Genomic DNA, 21,734 nt, shown 5'->3' with positions numbered 1-21,734 from the left:
AAGCTTGAAATTGTCTTGATATTAGAGGTACAATATTACTTATTTTATGTATGCTGCAAGTAATGTTTCTGACATGTAAGCTTACATTACACTATGAAAACTATTATATTCAGTTATAATAAATGTATTGAAATCCATACTGCTGAAGTTTTACACAAGCTGCTGTGTGAGTCTGATGGGACTTCTTTGATATTTTCTGTTGCCAGTAATTAATATATTTATATATATATTATTATTATTATTATTAAATATCTTCATTCAACTGTAATTACTGCTCTCTTTTGATCGGTGGATTTTGTTCCTCTTAAATTACTTCAGTTTAGTAAACTTATGCTATGGCTGTTTTACTGTTGGCTCAAACTTAATTACAGCTTTTTTTTATTTTTCCTTTAGGTTATATAGATTGCTTCTAACCAATCTTGCTTAATAGACTGTATCCACACATTGTGATTTCTTTCTGAAAAAGCAGTAGAATCTGACAGTGTTTAAGGATCATCTTCAATTTTCAGTATTGAATAGTCAGCAGTTTTTAGTTTTTATTTGTGAAAACAGCATTTGAGATCAGAAATGACAGAATAAACAAACCTTTCTTGCTTAGGATGATTTTTGCTTTTATCAAATATTCTCTGCAAAAAATAGTCACATTTGAGTTACCTGTGTTAAAATTTCTTTACAAATTGATTTATATATATATATGTTTTAACATTGTTACATCATGTTCAGTCTTATGGGAGTTAAGTTTTTGGGTGTGTTTGAAATTCTTAGTTTCTTTTGTGTTGAAGATTGTTGGGGGAAAAATGTAGTCATCTGTTTTTACTAGAGTAAACTGGGCACATGCTACGAGTTACTGTGATGAAGTTAACATGTCAAGTTGTATTTATTTTATCATTTATAGAAGCCATCTGGAGAGTAATATCTATGCAGAAGACTACATGTGCACCCATGTCCTAATACCAATGGTAGAAATATTTTAATTATGGAAAAGATACTATATATACTACATACTATACATATTATAGGAATCTATTTTACTCTAGGAATACTAGCAAATAACCTGTGCTGCCATGAGTTCTCATGCATGGTAGGTACAGAAGGGACACCTGTTACCTTTCCAGGCAGTAGACTGAGCTATTGGCCCTGAACTGTGCAGCTATCTTGTAGAATGACAGGTTAACATGGGCTGAATTTTACCTGCTTTTTGTCTTTGTTTAATTCCACACTCTCCCAGTGACAACATTTTTTGGCTTCTATGTATTGTGGCAAATATCCTAGAACACAAGTTACTGTACTGAAAGAGACCAGTGGACCATCAAGTCTATTCTACTTACAGTTGTGCTAATACATTTGCTTATTAGAGGACTGTATTAAAGTTTGATTTAAAGACTGCTGCAATAATTTATTTAAAGTATTGTTAAACAGTTCTTTTCTTCTATTCTTTCTAGCCATTTTCTAAACAACGTTGTGTTCTATTTTTGTAAACCCTTTCCTCTGAGGAGATCTTCAGACTGTTTTCCCTATTCAGCTTCTGTGCCCAATCCAGGCCCTGGTTTTCAGAGAATATTTGTATGTCTGAGATTACAATTCTATTCTCTGTGTGCATTTAGCTCCTTTTAATGTTTTGAAGAAAGAAACCTTGTCCGCAAATTGTTTGTGTAATGCCTTAAGCTCCTTCTTTTAAATATTGGTCTCTATAAATTCAAGTGAGAATCTTGACAGAAGCAGCAGAAAAGCAACTTCAATCTTTTTTTTTTTTTTTTTTTTGGTTCACATAAATCCCAAAATAACTTTTGATTTTAAAACATTTAAATATATAACCCTAAGTGGGAAGTGTGGTTGTTGCTAATTTGACAATATTTGGTTAAATTAGGAACAGCAGGCAACAGTTCTGTACGTGTACCGTTTCATGCTAATTTCTAGCCTAATTCATAAATACCCCCAAGGCAGACACACTTACACTACAAAGGCACCAATAATGTACACCCCTATTTGTTCAGCAGTCTCACTTCCTGCCTTGTCTCCTCTTGGGGAGAAAGGTGAATAATCTCTGTGTCTTTGTGTAAATAGCGATGATTATAGGGTCAAAAGGTACATACAGGTAAAACTGTTGTCCTTTAATGTGAGCTCCACCCTATTGTACTATCTTGTGCTACTTCTTTGGTTTGAGGTTTTGTTTTTTGTGGTTGTGGGAAATAGAGGTGGAATTGGAATATGCTTCTTTTGTATGTATTCCTTGTTGCTGTGGGTGTTTCCTGTTGGCAGAACACTAATATGCATTTAGCTCTCAAGCATGCCTTCGAAGTTTGGCTTTTTTGTGTATATTTGTGTGTGCAAAAATACGTATATTAGACACTATGTTTATTTACAGTAACTGCACATTTTTAAAAAAAGGTTATTTTCATACCTCTTGTCAAGTTATAACCATTCAGATGTTTTTGTTTTGTAGCTATGCACTTTCCTTTTGAGTGTAGGAGTCTTCACTCCTTCTTCCTCCCTCTGTTCCACTACTATAACACTCAGAAATAACTGGGACACCTTTAACCACTACCATTCCAGAACTTGCTTTTACTTTGGTATTGGCCCCCTCCTTTCATGTGAAAGCAGCCATTGTAGTAGTTCTTCAAGATCAGACTTTTAGCTATGTCATTGCTGAACTTAACTGCAAAAAGACTCAGAATAGAATTTCTGTGGACTGCATGAAGTAGGTACTGAAATCCCAGAGTCCTTAATGCTGGCTAAGTGTTGCCTGTTCATCAGCAAGCATGTATGTTTTCCAAAAATCTGTTTCTTACTCCAACAGAGCCAGCGGAAACACATGGGTAAGTTTTGTGGAAATGGCACTATGCTTTAGGAGGTGGGAACTGATTTCACTACAATCCTGCAAGTTATTCAAAAGGTGAATAGAATGAGTGACACAGTAAGCAGCCGCTTACAAGGAAGTAGTGTGGAATTCATTAAGCATAAACTGGAATAAAACAACCACTCCCTTTCTCACATAGACATGCAGATGCACAGAAGCACCTGAAACTGCTGAAGCAAGTCTCAGAGAATGGCTAGTCTAGGTTTTACACCAAATAGGAATTGGCAATGCATGTTCCTAATGCTGAAGATTTTCATTGTGAATATGCTTAGATTTATTGTTTGGAACTTAGAGATACTAAGCCACAAACTAGTGCTTTCTATTGTAAGCCAGTTCAAATGTTGTTATCTGCCTGAAGTGAACTTTGAAAAATCTGCCATAGTCTGTGGTGAATTTTTCTGTATAATAGTGCTTATACCAAAAACTTGTGGAAGCCCTAGTGGTCTCTAGCTAATTTGTCTCTGGGGAAGAAATTCTCCAGCCTTCAATTTAAATTCTATTAGCACAGACAGTCATGGATTCTAGGAGAAATTTGAAAGCCTGCCATGAAATAAGAGAAGTAATTGGGTTTTCTAGTTTCTGGTGCACTTATGATGCTCTGGATGCTCTGAAGTAATCTCAGCTCCATGGGTTAAAACTGTCCAGCTGTCCTTTTCCATCACATAATGCTGAACAATCTTCACACGTTCACGTAGTAATGGCCAGCTGAACTGTAAATGGACGTGCAGAGGAACAAAATGTTCTCTTGTACCTTTTTAAATGAAGAGTACTAATACAGAACTTTTTCTCCATTCTGTTCTATCACACTGAAAGGAATAGGAACAGGATCATTTTTTAATGATACCTGATGGAAGTCTGGGTGGTTCTTTTTTGTTGTTGTTTATTTAAAATGTGTAGCTTTTATTTGTTTCATTTCTGCCATCACTGTTTCATTTCATCATTGCTGCTACTTTGTATTTACATGGAGGCTACTTTATATTCCGACATTAGCAACTTGGACTCAGTAAGGTAGGAAACATCTTGGTGAAGGAATGATTTACCACTCTATTTGCAAAGTAAGTAGGATTTCTTCTAAGTTTCAAAATGCATAGGTGCTTTATTGAGGGAATCGGAATCTGCAGGGCTATATAGTTCTATCCCTGTAAGTACTTTTGAGATACAACAAGGAATTCCTTCTTAACATAAAATAAAAGCTACTGTGTTAGCCCTATGCTTTCATGCTAATTTTTTAATAGGTATAAAGCCTTTATGTTTTTAATGGGTGTAACTGTGGTTGAATAAGCATCCTGCTTTCAAGCAGTATTGGAAAGATGGTCTTTATTTGTTCTGGTACTGCAAAGCTGTCTATTGTATGTTGTGTTCAAGTTTGTTGATGTCGAGAGTTTTATTTAGTATAGCAATATGTTTTAATAGATGACAGTTAAATATTTACGTTTGCATTCTGATGAGTTAACCTGCACAGACACTGAATAAACGTGCAAAACACCAGGAAGTGATGTGTAGAGAACATTTTGAGACTGACATGGATTTTGTATTACATATTCCTCGTATTCAGATAATATTATTGATTTAATGCTTTTTAACCTCACTATAATATTTGTGGTTCCATTTCATTGTGCTTGTATAAAACACATGCACAAATTTGCACAAGAACTTCTTCACGGTGAGGGTGACGGAGCACTGGAACAGGCTGCCCAGGGAGGTTGTGGAGTCTCCTTCTCTGGAGATATTCAAGACCCGCCTGGACGCCTACCTGTGCGACCTGGTATAGGGAACCTGCTTTGGCAGGGGGGTTGGACTTGATGATCTCTGGAGGTCTCTTTCAACCCCTACGATTCTGTGATTCTGCAAAAACTATGACAATTTTCAACTAAGAAAACTTATGATACTTGAATGAAGTATACCAAAAAGAAATACAGTATTAGAAAAGATGTTTCCAGTTCCTCAGATATGCTCCTGGCTTGACCTGAGTTTTATTCATTTTCCCCCTTCCTTTGAAAGTAAAAACAAGTATTTATTAAATTAATGCATTAAATTGAAACTCATAGCAGACGTATGAGCTTTATATAAAAACTGATTAGATTTCAAAATACTGAAAGCCGAAAGCTGTTTATATACATTGATGCTCATACTATTTCTCACAAATGTATTTCTGAGTCAGTACAGTGCATTCAGGAAATGCCAAGCGTTTCATCTTCCTTACAGTGCAGTAGGGCAGAAAGAAGAATCCACTTTCTTTTGTGCAGTTTTAGAAAAAAAAAAAAAGAAAAAAAAATCAAAAAGTCTGAATGCTGAATGATCCAAGCAAATAAGAGAATTTGGCCTTGGATTTTTAGGGGAGGGCTCCACAAAACTATTTCTGATGCTGTTTAAACAAAGCCATCTGAAGAGATTTCCTGTTCTTTTTAACCCGTGAATGCTCATTTTCAGTTTTTTCTGTGATATTGGCTATGCTCTTGGTTGTATTAATATGAAGCTTTTCTGTAAGCTGAACTAGTAAGAATTTGATTTTGAATAATATGCAATCATACTTTACTAGGAGTGCTGGAAGGAGATAGGCTTGTTTTTCTGTAAGTCCAGATCATTTCACAGGACATGTTAAATAATGTAAAGCAACTGAAATGCATACTTGCTTTTGAAGGATTACAAGTGTTCTTTTTTTTTTTTTTTTTTCCCCAGTAAGTTCTTTATGACCATGATGTTTTACTTGAGTTTTTCAGCCCACCACCACCAAACCTGATGTGTGACAGCAGAAACAGCATTCAGTAAAATCACAAAATAGCTAAATAGTCACAATATTGGTTTCTTTCTTCTTTTTTGGGGGGGGGGGTTGTGGGGGGATGATGAGGATGACACTGCAGGGAGAGCATTTATTTTGTTTTCTTTAATTTATGCTTTGTTTTTTCTCTGATTTTTTATTATTATTATTATTAGTGTTAGTATCTTGTTCTATCTCAGTACCTGTTGGGCTCAAGGTTTCTTTCATACTAGAGAAATAAAGTAAAACCACTGATGTTGAAGGGTGAGAACCACTCTTACTTTCCCAAAGGTGAACAAATTCAAGCAGCTTCTTCTGAATTAGGGAATCTTCCACGTAGTGAAAAATAAGTGTAAGTGAACTACGTTTTTAAGCATGTCCACTGGAGCAGTCTGCTGAGTAATCCTATTCATTGACCTTACCACCTGCTGTGGTTTGGACAATTGGCATAGAGTTGTTTTTAAGTTTTCATGTTAAAAACAGGTACCAAAGGTGAGGGGGAAAAAAAAGAAATCCAGACTTCTCCAGCCAGAACAAATAGAAGTTGTCTGAATTCGCTATAAAAATAACTGATTTGTTTGTTTTGTTAACAATATTTGGCATCTTAAGTATTACTGTTTCCCTTTCATTTATTTGAATTGAGACATGGGGAAGTTCTGTTTGTGGGTGTACACAAACTTTGACTACTTTGTTTATGAAAAAAAAAAAAAAAAAACACCCACAACCTGGGTGTATGGGATCTAATTATTCATTATGGTTATTAATAGGACTGGTTTTAGTTTCAATAACCTGAGATAGGGTTTGTGAAAGCATTACATTGTCATCAAGGACAGTCATAATTATCTGCTTATAATAAAGGGTTGGTAAGATGGTTGCTTTTAATGTTACAGAAGACACAACAGTGCAGCAGTTTTATAGGTGCCACTTACTATCTTACTTGACACAAGTCTCAAAGTTTCAATGTATGTTACATTCTGTTAGAGAAAAGTGAAAGTGCAAAGATGGTTGTTTTTGTTTTTTTTTTTCAAGTACATTAGCCAGTAGGCTCTCACATTCAAAAATTTGAGAACTAAATTATGATTTGATCAAAGTGGCTTTTATTTAGAGGTAAGGAGTGGGTAAATACTTCCCAAACTGGCTAAATTGATCCAGGTATTGGGGATGGATAGAGGCTCCTCAGCTCAGGATAGGCGCCCAGGGAGAAATGCCAACTTGTTTCCAATGGTGATACTTTCTGACAATGCTGTTGCTGCTGTAAGTGGTGCAGGAAAAAAACCTTAAAAACTGAATTCTTGCTGGAGATGGTATTAAATGTCGTCAGTATCCATGGATGGTGAGATGTAAGCAAGCAATTACTTATGACCATTTTTACCTGTGTGGTCTATAATTTGTTGCTGGAGTAGTTTATCTGACAGTAGCTTAGCTAGGGATATAGGTGAAGGTAAATTTACTGAGAGTCTGTTGAGTAGCTTATGGTGCATAAGCGAGGAATAGGCTGCTCTGCTGTCAGCAGCTGCTTCCAATGTCATGTGCTACTGCAGAACACTGACACTGAATTTCAGGGAAGATTTTCTAACACTGCTGCAAGTCTGGAGTGGAAAATGTCTTCCACCAACCTATGATAACCAAGTTAAAATTAAGACATGGAAACTGGGTTGAGAGGTAGTCAGGTAGGATAGGAAATAGGAGTGGAAAGGAAGGAATCATTTATCTGTTCATAAGAGTAGTGGAGCCCAAAGTTAACGGTTATCTCATGCAACATCTCTCTTAAAGAATACTTGTAGAACCTGTGGATTCCTTGAATAACAAAAGCTATAAGAAGAGGGAGGACACTGCATCTCCTGGTACAGTAGCATTTACCTAGACATCACTGTCTCTGTTTCCTTCTAGCTGTGGATGTCCCTGTTCATTGCAGGGGAGTTGGACTAGATGGCCTTCAGAGATCCAACCCTAAGATTCTATGATTTTATGAAATAGTGAAGGCTTCTGAGTATTTGGCCATGCTAGGTGAACATGTAGGTGAATCTTTGTAGTGCATGCATTCAAGAGAAACAAATGAAGTTTGAGTGTAACTGAGCTAGAAATTAAGCCACCTTAAGTGTAGGCTCCTTAAACGGGCACAAATCCCAGCCTTTCTGGCAATGTGTGGGCTGTTGGACCTTAGTGCTGGAAAGCTGAAGTAGTTATACTCTGCTTAGCAACCTGGCTGCAACCCGTGTTGAACTGCTACAAAACCAGAGAGAAAGGCAAGGCTTTGTGGTCAGCTTGCACTCAGCTCCAAGCTGCTGTGGGAATGAGCAATCTCTGACTACAAGTAGTATGAGATTGTGTACTGAGTAGATGCAAGCTAGGAATACTCATTTTAAGTATTACAGTGTTGAGACAGATCTCAGCGCTGTTCAGAACTCACTAGTGTTTGAAACTACTATAGTTTCACTTCATTTTATTCTCCCTACTGAATGGATGTAGTTGGACTTCACAGCTCTTGAAAGTCAACTTCAGAAGATCTTTACGAAGGAGGTCTGTTATCCAGATTATATTCTATGTTTCCTATTAGAGCTTAATAAAATCTTAACTGTTGCAGCTATAGCACAGGAATCATAGGATCATAGAAAGGTTTGGGTTGGAAGTGACCTTTAAGATCCAACCCCAGTGCTATAGGCAGGGACATCTCCCACTAGACCAGGTTGCTCAAAGCCTCGTCTAGCCTCACCTGGAATGCTTCAGGGAGGGGACATTCACAACCTCACTGGACAGCCTGTTCCAGTGTCTCAGCACTCTCTCAGTAAAGAGTTTCTTCCTAATATGTAGTCTAAATCGAGCCTTTTCCAGTATAAAGCCATTTCCCCTTGCCCTGTCACTACATGCCCTTATAAAAAAATCCCTCCCCAGACTTTCTGTAGGCCCCCGTTAGGTACTGGAAGGCCACTATATGGTCCTTCGGGAGCCTTCTTTTCTCCCTGCTGAAGAGCCCCAGTTCTCTCAGCCTGTCCCCATGGGGAGGTTCTTCAGTCCTCTGATCATCTTCCTCTGAAATACAGAATGAAATAATCTAGATTATCCTAAAGATTAAGTAAATTTCTGAGGGTGCTCTGGGAATCCCTCTTATTGTAGCGAGCTCCAAGTGTCATGGTGTTCTTTGCAAATTCACCTTAGCCATTTAAACTAGTATCTGACTTCCCTTGCACACATTTTAGACTATCCAGATGATGCTGTACCTTCCAGTGAGAAAGCTAGTTCTGATATCTGATACATATTTGCAGAGGAAGAAAATGCCACGTGATGATCAGGAAGGATGTTTAAAATATATAGAAAATAAGAGGGGATATACAGGGCTGTTCTGAAAATAATGCTTCCTATTTTATGATAGTCCACAATGCCAGAGGCAGATTGTGGTGTTGTGGCAGTAGAGGTTGAACCTTCCCACCACTATTCCATTACTTTTTATTGTTACATGACAGATGGCAGCAGAGGGGCTGTCTGACAAAATGGCATCTCACATGGAAATGCATATGGTGCAAAGATATGTCACTGAATTCCTCGATGTGAAAAAAACGGAACCTATTGACATTCATTGATACTTGCTGAAAATTGATGGAAACCAAACAGCAGACATGACCACAATGAAGTGGTATGTGATGCGTTTCAGCAGTGCTGACAGCAATGGTGTGTTGCCTCTGCTGGTGCAGATATTTATGAGTGCCATGTGCAGGCTCTTGTTCATCACGGATAAAAATGCATAGTGATGGTGACTATGTTGAAAAATAGTGTTTTGTAGCTTAGAAAATTTTCTCTACCAAATAGTAGTATTGTTCTCTTTGTATATCCTGTAGTTTCCATAGAAATAAGTATGAGGCATTTCTTTCAGGGTGACCTTAGTATATTAACCCTGAGAGTTTTGAGACATCTGTGTTAGTCTATATTATTTTTCAACAAAAATAATAGGATTGAAGAAAAAAGTAAATTGTGGGATCTAGGAAGCTAGGTGTAAAATTAATGCTGTTACATAAAATATTATTTACTTCTTGCTTTTGTTACACTTTATTCAGCTACTTTCCTCCCATTGTTTAACATTAAATCTGATAGAGTCAATTAAGCATTGCATGGCTTTATTGGGTTATTTGATCTTGTGCTAGTAACAAAGTAAAATTCTGTCTTTATAATTCCAATCTCATCCTGTATGTGCAATGTTTTTAAAGATTTTTCACATTTTTTTTTTTTACATAACTGAGAAATAAACTTTAATATTAGATTTGTCTGTAAAATAAAAAAAAAAAGAATCCTTATTTGCAGAAGATTCATCTGCAAATTTAGTGGAAGTTACAGGAATGACATTTGGAATTTGTTTTTCATTTACTGAGTTGAAGTGTATACATATGCAAAGCTGAGTACCTTTAAACTCTCTCTGTTTTTTTTTCAGAATCTAAACATAACACTGTTTGCCAGTTGAAATTTTAGGTCACCAAGAATGCATTTTAGGTCATTGAGAGAGTGTATTGTTTCAGAAAATAAACGTTCTGTGTAACATATGGTGGAATGTATTTGCTTACCTAAGTATTAGTAAGTGAATTAAAATTAGTAGCTTTTTTTTTTTCTTGGTTCCTTTTTATACTTGTCTAAAGCAAGAGCTTTTTCTGGAATGCTCTGTGTGCATAAATTGTATTGGGTTTTAGAGTGGATTCCACCTTGGGATGTGCTGACCAACCGCAGGATGTTTATGTGAACTTTGCTAAGTTTCTGGCAGACTTCTTTATTCCAGGCTTTCATTGCAGTACTTTACTCCTGAGGCATTTAAGTCATTTAGAACTGTCTTTTTGTTTGTTTGTTTGTGCACCGACAGTTTACAGATACTTTAGGGGAAATATATTTAGGCAACTCATGCAGAGAATGTCAATGCTGCTTAAAAAACTGGGAGCTGGCAGGAGCACGAGAGGAATTTCTTTAAAATGTGAAATAATTCCTGGAAAACAGAAAAAACCTATTTAATAATACACAACACTTTTAATACCTTCTCCAATTTCTGAGGATTGGAAATGCTAAGAAAAGATCAGAAAAAAAATTGCATTGACAAAAGAATGTTAATTTTACAAATGTAATGGAGGTAATGCACATAATTCTGTCATGTTCTCTCTAGAACTGCTTTGGAATATTTAAATGTATACTGGATCCTCTTTTAGAAACGGAAAGGAAGACCTCACTGTAAAGATTTGTGTTACCTAAGAAAACAATCTGTGGTTTCTGGAGAACCTGATTAGAAGCTGTTGCAATGATATTATCTTTTAGCCAGTCACTTAAGAAAAAATGATTTTTAGAACTCAGGATCTTATTCAGCTGGAAATAGCTTAACATCTACTTGCGATTTATGTCATGTGCCTGCCCTTTTCAATTGTACATGGAAGGCTCATAAGAATTTCTCTTTTGTTCTTTGTCTCTGCTTTCTCTGTCTTCAGTGATGTTTGCCATCCTCTGAGAAATTAAACCAGTGCTTTGGAGAAGTTTTAATTTACAAGCACAGCAGCTTTAAGCTTGCTGTCTTTTCCCCATGGGGTTTCTTATCTTTTTAATCCCACTCATTTATGAATTTTGCATCTATAGTATGTTTTGGAGGTAAGTATTGCAATGTTTCCAGCAATGTTTTGTTTTGTTTTGTTTTTAAAAAAAAAGATTTTACCTTTGAAGTGCAAAAACAATGGCAAAGTAGTAAGAACTGTGTTTTAAATTCTGTTTTCACAGGATCTGGTGTTTGTCTTCTTTAGTTTGTGACAAAATATTTGCCCTGTATTTTAGTTACTGTCCTTCAATATTAGGTCTTAGAAGTGTTTATATACTCTATAATCTGAAGCTGAGTGGACTATTAATTTTGTATACTTCTAAATAAGTTTCAGAATAATCTTTAAAGGACTGTAAATATGGTTACAGGTATCAGTGTCTCTATGGGGGCATCCCTGTGAGGGGAAAACCAAAATTTCTGAGATGTTTTTGGGATGTGGTCATTACAGCATTTAACTATATAGCAAAGATCAGACTTTTAAAGCTGTTCACATATGACTTCACTCCTTAAGTAATCAGAATTAGACTTTTTTTGGGGGGGGGGAGGGCAGGGGGGGTAGATATCCTTTTTATCAACATCCTTTTTCGGTTGTTTGTTCTCTTTTTTCTGCCCTTTGTTTCCTCGTGGATATTGTCATTAGGCAGATATTATTTTCATATGTACATAGCTCTAGCTTTTCTTTGTGCCTTCATCTGGGAATCTTGGATGCCAATGTCTCTTATATGAACACTGATGTTTTAATGGCAGTAAATTAAATGGAAAGTACAGGCGATCATACATCAGTAAATAGAGTAGATTGTTACCTTTTAACTAGAAATGTAAGTGCTACACATTTCATGCACAGAACACGTAAGCAATATATTTTAGAAATGAAGTATTTTCTCTGCCTCTCAGTTATCTTTTTCTATGCATTTCTTTCCATCTTCCACACCTTTGGCCTTGCTATCGTCTTTTCTATGTATTTGATGCTTTTCTGTACTATTCAATATGTTCTAGCTATGGTGTTTAGTATGGCATGAGTGAAAGAATTTACTGCTGTGCCATTTATCAGTTCTTCAAACTTCAGAAGCTCTTTTGAGACAAGCAGCATGAGTAGGTTTACAGTCTTTTTCTGAGAAAACAAGCCTAGGCTGAGGAGGAGGTTAATTCTTAAGCTTTCTGCTTGGGAAAGAGACTTTCAAATAATAAGAAACTGCTGCATTGTGCAGTATACTCTTGCTGTGAATTGTCTGACTCCACTGACATAGAATTGCTACTTTTAAATAGAACAATTTAACTAGCATATGGTTTAGAACTTATTTTAGTCTATTTACACACCCATTCAAAAATGGTATATCCAAAATTAAATATTTAGCATTAAACCACAGAAGATGCTAGTCTGTCTATTGAGTCACTTTAGAATGTGTTCCTATAAAATTGCAACCTGAGACACAAGGATGATTAGAGGGCTGGAACACTTGTCCTACAAAGAAAAGCTGACGGAGATGTATTCATTCAGCCTGGAGAAAGCTCCAGGAAGACCTCATTACAACCTCTCAGTACTTAAAGGGATCTTCTGATCAGGAGTGAGGCCATTTTATTTTTTTTTTATGTAGTCTGATAGAGATAGAATAAGGGGAAATGGTTTTAAGCCAAAAGAAGATTTAGATTGGATGTAAGGAAAGAATTTTTCACTTACAGGGTTGTAAGGCATTGAAATACGTTGTCCAGAGAAGATATGCCCTATTTCTGGAGATATCCTAGGCCAGGTTGGATGCGGCCCTGGGCAGCCCGGTCTAGAGCCTGGCAGCCCTGCCCATGACAATCTTGGAACTGAATGGGCTTTAAGGTCCCTTCCATACCAAGCCATTCTACAATTCTATGAAAAGTCAACAATCCCAAAATGTAAGAAACTACCTACTTAAGGTGAAAGTTTTTTTATTTTCTAAATTTGTTACTATAATTTCCTCTCATGCTAAGAACAGAGTTTTCAGACTGTTTAATCTTAGAAGTGTATCTTTCTCATTTAGAGCAGAAGGTCAATCTGAGTTTGAGTACTAGTCTGGATGTATGGTGTAAAAATCAAATTTTATATTTCATTCTTTCTTCCTGTGCACACAAAAGAAAAGTCTTCTTGCCTCTGAGATCTGAGAAGCTGCAGAGTGACTCATGCTTCTGGTGAAGTGTTTCTGCTATGATGACAGCACAAAAATGCTGTTTGATCATTAGATCAGCTTTAGAATTCAAGGCGTTTTTCTTTTGTTTATGCCCCTGAACTTGATAGGAGTTTCTTCCAGTAGGAAAAACAGGTGGATGTTATCGTATGCCTCTCTTTTGAGGTTTCTTTTTGCAGTTGCTCAGTCACTTGTTTTCTTTGAGATTTAAACTTGGTGAGAGTGAATAGACTTCTTGCTGCCTGAGAATTCACTACCAGGTTTCATAGTAATTCTCTAGAGTCTTGGCATGTGTCTCCAGCTTTTTCTTCCTTGAGCAAAACATAGTTTTAAGTATTTGCAATGGATAAAGTCAGATTGGGTCGTTACAATAATCCATTCTGACTGTTGTAACACAAGCCAAAGCTTGTCCAGTAGCTTCTTTATGTGCCTGAAACTTGTATTTTAAATGAGAGTGTATATTTAAAGGCATAACATCCTAGCCTTTATTTAGCTATGTATTGCTCTGATTTCTTCACACACTGCTCTTGATTCTCAAGAAGAGAATTCCTACTTCACATCGCACAGAGAAGCTACTTTCAGGTTAGTTGTCATCACGTCTTTCAGATGTATGGCATAGGTTTGTTTTTTTTTCTTTTAAATTTGAATTTGATATTAGAGTTTTGTGCAATACTGCTTTAGTATTTTAATTTTGCAAAATTAATTATACTGTCTTGTTTTTATTTAGCAGACTCTAAGTCTCTGGAACTGTTGTGGCTAAGTTACAGAAGCTTAAATTAGAAGGTTACACCATCATCACTTGCTTCAGAATTTTTCTGCGCTCTGGAAAGCAGTGGAAGTCCAAAGAGTTATTGAAGTGTCTGTTTCTTTCAACCTTTATAACTCAACCAAAGCTAGTATTTACAGTTCCTATCTCTTTCCTTTCAAATAACAGTGGAATAGTAGTGATAGGAACCCCAAAATGTGCAGTGTGGAGTGAAAACTTTGAGTTTGGAGCTCTCTTCCCCAAACCACCTCATGTGGATGTGCCAGTCTGCTTCTTGCAATGTACATACTAGAACTTCTGTTCCTCCATCCCTCAGCTTCTGTGTTGACAAGACCCCTACCCAGCTGTGGCCTTTGTAATTACTTGTGCCCAAATTTGCTATCCAACTGAGGGCTGGCATGAGGTCAGTGTACACACCCATCTGAGAATAACCTGACACACCACAGCTACATTTGGAAAGAAAAATTTGCATCTCCATAGTTAACAAATCACTTTACTCCATACGCATATTCCAGGAATTAATTTCTGTAGGAAAAGTGCAGTCTTGTACCTCAGATCTGCTCCTAGAACTTGCTCAGATCTTGGTTTCCATATGTGGTTTCTTTCTGGTGGCCCCAGGCCATAGGAGTGTTTAGATACATGACTGTTGTCATGTCAGGAGATTTGGTCCCTCCTTGTCTGAGTTTGATCGAGTGAATGGTACAATAGGTCATTGAAAATGTTGCAAAAAATTTGCAGTGGTCAGTGTTAGTTTTTACAAAAAGCCATACTGTGAAATACCAAGTCACAGGGGAAAAAAAGCACTTTCACTTTAATGAGGTTTAACAGATAAATTCTATAACTTCTTTAGGCATTCATGTCTTATAATGTATGATTTTCTAAAGCTATGTTTTTTGCAGATTTATAAGACAACTTCACAGCTTTGCTATCAATAAAAGAGCACTGGAAGAAGCCTTCTGTTGTTTATCCTTGATATTTCTGCCTTTTTTTACATTTACTGAAATCTAGTAGTTTGTCAGGTTTCTAGTTCACAATCTGTGTGTTGTTAGATACCTGCTTTCTTGTCAGATGACTTTTTTGCCAATTTTTTTTGTCATTTAAGCTGTTATCATCTTATTCTGAGTAATCTAGCTGATTTTGTGAAGAAATGTGTGGTATGGCTGAATGTTTTTTTATATACTGTTTTGTTGGAGATGGAGGTTTCCATCTTTTAGGACTATTTAAGCACGTTTTGGTGCCTGAATACCTTTGATGATATTATTCTTCATTCATAGGCTGTTTGCTGATGCAAATCTCACAAATATCTGCCCAGTATGTTATCTCATCAATTTTATTAGGAGCCATGTTGTTAACTTTGGACAGCAGAAATGTTATGCAGTCTTCATAGAGTGGCTTGGCCTTAAAGATCACCTAGTTCCAACATCCCCTTCATGGGCAGAGTTTATTACCTGCTAGATTAGGCTGCCCAGGGGCCCATCCAGCCTGACCTTGAACACCTCCAGGGATGGAGCATCCACAGATTCTCTGAGCAGCCTGTGTCAGTGTCTCACCACCCTTGGAAAGAAGACTTTCCCCATAACATCAAAGGAAAAAAGATTTAGACTTGGTTTAAAATGGTTTCCTCTCATTCAGACTGCATAAAAAGTCAATCTCTTTCCTGATTATAAACTCCCTTCAACTACTGAAAGGCCACATGAGGTCCCCTCAGACACTTCTTTTTTTCAAGATGAATAAGCCCAGCTCTCTGTCTTTCTTCAAGAGAGGTACTCCATCCTTCTGATCATCTTTGTGGCCTTCTTTTGGACCTGCTCCAACAGCTTCACATCTTTCTTGTTTTGGAGGTTCCAGGCCTAGATGCAGTACTCCAGGTGGGGCCTCAAAAGGGCAGAGTAAAGGGGGACAATCACAATCCTCTTCTACTGGCCGCTCCTCTTCTGACACAGCCCCTTTTGGGCTGCAGGTGCACTCTGCTGGCTTGTGCAGAGCTTTTTGTCCACTAGGTCCCCCAAATCCTTCTCCATTAGATTGCTCTTAATGTGTTCTTCTCACAGTCTGTACATATAATCTGGGATTGCCCTGACCCAAGTGCAATACCTTGCAGTTGACCTGATTTAATCTTATTACGTTCACACAGGCCCTCTTTTCAAACCTGTCCAGATTCCTCTGGGTGGCATCTATTCCTTCTATTGTGTCAACTGCACCACTCAGCTTGGTGTTGTCTGCAATCTTTCTGAGAGTGTGCTTAATCACAATGTCTTTGTCATTAAGATGTTGAAGATCATCGGTCCTAAGACAGGCCCCTGGGTGATGCCACTTGTCATTGGCCTCCACGTAGACATAGAGCCATTTACTACAACTCTTTGGCTGTGACAATCCAACCAATTCTTTATCCACCAAATAATCTACCAAATCCATCTTTTTTCCAATTTAAAGATAAGGATGGGGTATGGGACCACATCTGAGGCTTTACTGGAGTCATGGTGGGTGACATCAGTTGCCTTTCCTTTATCCACCAATACAGTCGGGCATGATCTGCTCTTGATGAAATTGTTGGGTGTCCCAATAAAGTTGGGACAAAAAGCCATACTGTGAAATACAACAACAAAATAAAGATTACATCTTTATTTCACGTGGCCTTAACATAGCTTCCAGAAGGATCTGCTCCATGGTCTTTCTTATGCACAGAGATAAAGCTTACTGGCCTGTAGTTCCTCAGGTCTTTCTTTCTTTCTTTTGTGAAAATAGTAGTGATGTTTCCCTTTTTGCAGTCACTGGGGACTTTGCCTGACAGACATGATTTTTTCATATATGAAGGAGAATGTTTTGGCAGCTATATCATCCAGTTCCTTAAAGCCTAGGAATGCATGTCATCAGGCCTGATAGACTTATATACATACATTCTCATGAGATGGTCTCAGTCTCACTCTTCTGTTACAGTGGGAGTGATTTTTTTCTCCCACAATCACTGCCTACAAGTTCAGAGATGTGAAAAGCCTGTTTGCTAGTGAAGACTGAGACAATGACGACGTAGCATATCTCAGCCTTCTCCATGTCTTTTGAAGTCAGTTTTCCCCCCTCAGATGAGGGGGGGGGGGAGGAAATCAGAGGGAGTACACTGTACACTTTCCTTTGCCTGTCTCTTATAACCAATGTATTAAAAGAATCCCTTATTATTTTTCACACACCTCACCTAGTTCAGGCTTTCCCAATTCCGTCTCTGCACATCTAGACAGCATCCCTGTATTTTTCCCAGTCCGCACTTCTGCTTCCCAGTCCTGTTTCTACTGCCTGTTTGTGTCATTCTTTTCTTAGTTTGACCAGCAGGTTCTTGCTCAGCCATGCTTGTTACTTGCTTTCTCCGCTTGTTTTCCTGTACTGGGGCACAGGGAGCTCTTGTGCTCTCAAACAGGTATCCTTAAAGAGTTGCCAGTTTGATTAATTCCTTCATCTCTAAGGAGATTTTCCCAGGGGATCTCACCTTAAATAGCCTGAAGTTTGCTCTCCTGAAATTCAGGGTCCTGATTTATCTTTCTGCCAGGCCCATCCTCCTTGTAATTGTTTCTCTTGATTTCTGTTGTTTAGAAGTCATTCCTCTCTGATGCTGGTGTTCAATTGGAAGGTCTTCATTTTCTTTTTCACAAGCCAAATAAGAACTTGTTTATCCAAGGCATTTATCTTTTGTTACGTATCTCGTGCTTCTGAATAACTTCACATATGTTCTATGCTTTGGACCATTCTTGTCCTCATGGTCCAATGTCTGAATGATCCATATAGGATGAATATAGTTGACTGATAAATTGCAGCGATGGGTAGGCCCTAAACTGTTCTCATGCCTATATTCTTTGGTGTGACAAAGTCTTTGCATTTTCAAGTACTTCCTGCCATCTCACCAGAAAAAAATAATAAAAAAAAATCTGATGGATTACCTCAGCCTCGTAAGAAGACAAAATGTTCTCACAAAATGTATTTTTTGCCCTTGTAGGATATCTTGCTTAGTTATGTGTTTGGTCCAATATTAGAAAACAAAGTAAAGCAGTTTTGAGCAATGTAATAATCTTTTGAGTATTCTTAAATAATGCTTTTAAATATAGATCTCCATTAGCTCATTTGTTGTGCCTCTAAAGACGGTTGTTCTCAAAAGCAAAATTAGAAGTAGTTTCAAAATTATTTCACTAAAACTCATCTCATGTACAAATGGTGGAAAGCAAAGTGACAAACAGTACTGCTCGCCAGAAAAGATGTCTAGACTGACCCCCTGCATTTGCAAGTAGTTTGTTGGATCCTGACTTTGTCCATGTTTATGAAAGTCCTGCCCATGTCAAAGGCTTTCTATTAGAATAGTCTGCTAAAATAGTCTGAAGTGTTTCTTTCAAGCTGGAAAAATGAATTTAAACAGGAAGGACTAAAGTAGAAATAAAGCTGTGGTAATAAATATGAGTCGTCAAAGGAATGCTGTGAAGACTGGCAGGTCCAAAGCCTACATGACCTACATGAGGTATTTCACTATTTCTATTGACAGATGCTTGACTGAACTTGCATCTGGCAAGTTCTGAGAGTCACCAAAACAACTTTTTTTATTTCAGCCAGAAGAGTGAATATAAAACCCTTCCTGTGACTTGCCAAACACACACAAATGGATTTGGGATGCTGATTTCTATTTCAGACTGTGGTAGCATGTTGTACTTTTCCTATGAGTGTTATTGTTAACTCTTTATGAGTGCATCTTCCAGTATAAATTTCCAGTTGGCTCCAGCAGGCTTGCTGGGCTTCCATATGAATTACCAGGAGGTTGACACTTCTTCAGCAGCTGCAAATTTATGGGAGGATGCACTCAGCGTATTTCATGTCTCTGTCCAGCTGCACAAAAGCATATCCTTGTGATATGCTCCCTTGTGGGGCATTGGACATATTTATGCAGCTGGCAGCAGAAAAATAGGTCTTGACTGGTAGCTGCGGGAATGGTGCAATGCACTGATACATGCATTAGCTGAGGGACATCCATACAAATGCAGCTAAACTGCTTCCAGAGTGCCACTGCTGTGTATGCAGCCAGCTCAGGTTGGACATGGGGTCTGCTTGCACCTGCCTTTGTAGATATTTCTGCTGTGTTCAAACCCTTGTGTAGAACTGCCAGTTCTGGTCACCTGAAAATAAATTATCAAATTACAGCAAAAGGAAATAGTTATGCTGTTATATAGAATAAAAGAAGAGTGGAAAAAGTGTGCTGCTGGAGAAGGAAAAAAACTTTTGCGCTAAAGTATTTCCATCAAAATGCCAGAGCATACAAATCTGAGAATTGGCAAGAACCTCCTCCATGCAGCAGTTCTCAGTGGGATGCTTAGTGGAAAGCAGCTTTGGATCTGGATGATTGAGGAGGCTGGAAATCCTATTGTATGTACTTAGAATTTTGAACAGAAGATGTTCTTAATGCTGAACTGAGAATCGTGGTAGTTAGTATGTGTCAAATGCTAATGTTTGTAGCAAATATGCATAATCTATTAAGTAATAGGCTATGAAGCAGTGAATCTGGAGAGGGCAATCTTGGTATTTGTTACACTGTGTTCCTAGAACTTCACTTGGTGATTGGGTGTTTTTAAAGAAAGTAAAAGATAAATTTTTCCACACCCATGGAAAAGCAGATATTTTCCTTTAAGCGAAGAACATCTGTTGTAGTTATATATGAAGCACTGGCTTCTGAGAAATCAGAGCTACAGTTTTTACAAACAGTAAAGGCTGAAAAGAAGAAGAGAGTCCTTATGAATAAAAGCTGCTTTTCTATGTAAAAAATGAACCCTTCTTTTATATCAACAGAGATTTTACCTCCAATGATGTTTGAAAAACAAACCAACAAAAACAAACAGATTTATCACCAAGAAAAATGCTAGAGCAGTTTTCTTTCATCATTTTACATAGATGTTGTTTGTTCTGGAAATGTAAGTATATCAAAAGCTCTGCTCTCTACACACTAGACAATGTGAACAGCTAAATATTTGTGTAAGTGACATTAGGTAGCATTACCCTTTGTCTCCCAAAAAGGCTAGTTCAGATAATAGTGTAAGACCCACCTTCTTTAGATCAAAAGTTGACTCATGCTTTTATTTACTGATTCAGCTGAACAAGTTCTGTTTACAGCATGCAAGCAGCCCCATGTAATCACACAAACCACTCACATGACTCGGAGAACAATTATCTTTTTGGTTAATATGGTAATGCTTTTTTCCTCTGTAAAGAAGCTGGAGTTATGGAAAGCAGCTTCGTTTGTCTTTTAAAAATGTTTAATGCTGTATGATGGAAGCAATATTTTGGGCCTGATGTGAGACAGTAGGAGCCTCCTAATGTGAGCTAGGTGGAGTGTTAACTACTATCACTTCAGCCAACATTATTATAAGGTAAAAATTTGGGAACTTAGAAGTGAATTTAATTAAAAAAAATAATCCAACCTTTATTTTTAGTTCTTCTAACTAACTGAATACGTACAGGTATATATTTGAAAAATAATTGACCTGGTAATACATATCACCATGCAAACTTTCATACTTGCAACATTGGTTAAAACTGTGTTTTTTTGTTTTTTTGGGTTTTTTTTTGTTGTTGTTGTTTTGTTTTGTTTTGTACTAGTCTGCCACTATAGGCACTGATATGAAAATAAATAAATAAAAAGGAGATGTCCAAATTGTTCAGTGCTGCTACAGCTTAATACCTGTTCAGTCACTGTGGTAACTAGTTCTTTTTCTGAAAATAACTTCCACTTCAGCTATGTATAGTTTTTACCTTATCAGTGATTAGTCAAAACTTCCAAAACAGCATCATTTACAGTGCTAGTAAGGCAAAGTTAGCGATTAAATTTTGGCATTACATTCATCAGTAACTATGTTTCTTCTGTCCTCCCCACTGGAAGGAAATCTGTATGACATTCTAAAATAATTAAAAAATATATTTTGTTGGGAAAACTTTTTAATATCATAGTCTCCAAAACCCTGCTTCATCTAAATTATTACAGGCCAGGAAGTTTGTAGCTCAGTTTCATCATGTTTCATATGTTATTTGCTCTTACTGAAAGCAAATTGAATATTGTGTGTGTGTGTGTGACATACATACATAGAGAGAGAAATAAAGGTCAACCTTCAATCTTGAAAAGATGACAAAATTAGCAAATATTTTGCCATCACTGATTTAGTCATTCCAACTTTTTTATATATATGTCACCTTGTAAATCTCTTTCAAAACTGGCCTTTCCCCATGAAATGCAACATGTTTACTTTGAATGCAGGAGCTTGGAGAGTGGACAGTGCCAAGCTAGCTTATTAAAGTGGGTGGGGAAGACTAGTGCTAATTATTTATTTGAACTCAAAGTATGTGTGTGTGTGTGTACACACACACACACACACACACACACACACATATATGTAACTGTTGTCTATAATACTGTAGAAAGAGCATTTTTTCCTAAGTGAGAATGTAAGATACCATTGAAAAATATGGCTGTCAATTATTTGTAGGCTAACAAGAAATACATTATCTTCTGTTATAAGCAGAACTATTTGAATGTGCTTCTCTAGACCTATTTTGTTTACTTAGCAGTTGGTGAATGAGAAACAGGAAAATTCATCTTAGCAGTCTCAATGGAGAAATGAGCCTGGGAGGATACT

General features: G+C 37.2%; 2 protein-coding genes across 2 annotated transcripts in view; one reads left to right on the top strand and one right to left on the bottom strand.

Annotated features, from left to right (window-relative positions):
- NT5DC1 (5'-nucleotidase domain containing 1) overlaps nucleotides 1-21,734 on the top strand; it is a 126,050-nt gene that overhangs the window by 25,580 nt on the left and 78,736 nt on the right. The gene's annotated exons all lie outside the window — the stretch shown is intronic.
- Nucleotides 1-21,734, bottom strand: part of COL10A1 (collagen type X alpha 1 chain) — a 38,501-nt gene that overhangs the window by 8,365 nt on the left and 8,402 nt on the right. The gene's annotated exons all lie outside the window — the stretch shown is intronic.

The sequence above is a fragment of the Meleagris gallopavo genome, chromosome 2 (genome assembly GCF_905368555.1).
Source record: "Meleagris gallopavo chromosome 2, MGAL_WU_HG_1.1, whole genome shotgun sequence".
Taxonomy (NCBI): Eukaryota; Metazoa; Chordata; class Aves; order Galliformes; family Phasianidae; genus Meleagris; species Meleagris gallopavo.
The sequence above is the reverse complement of the archived record's forward strand: the minus strand, read 5'-3'. Positions and strand labels throughout refer to the sequence as shown.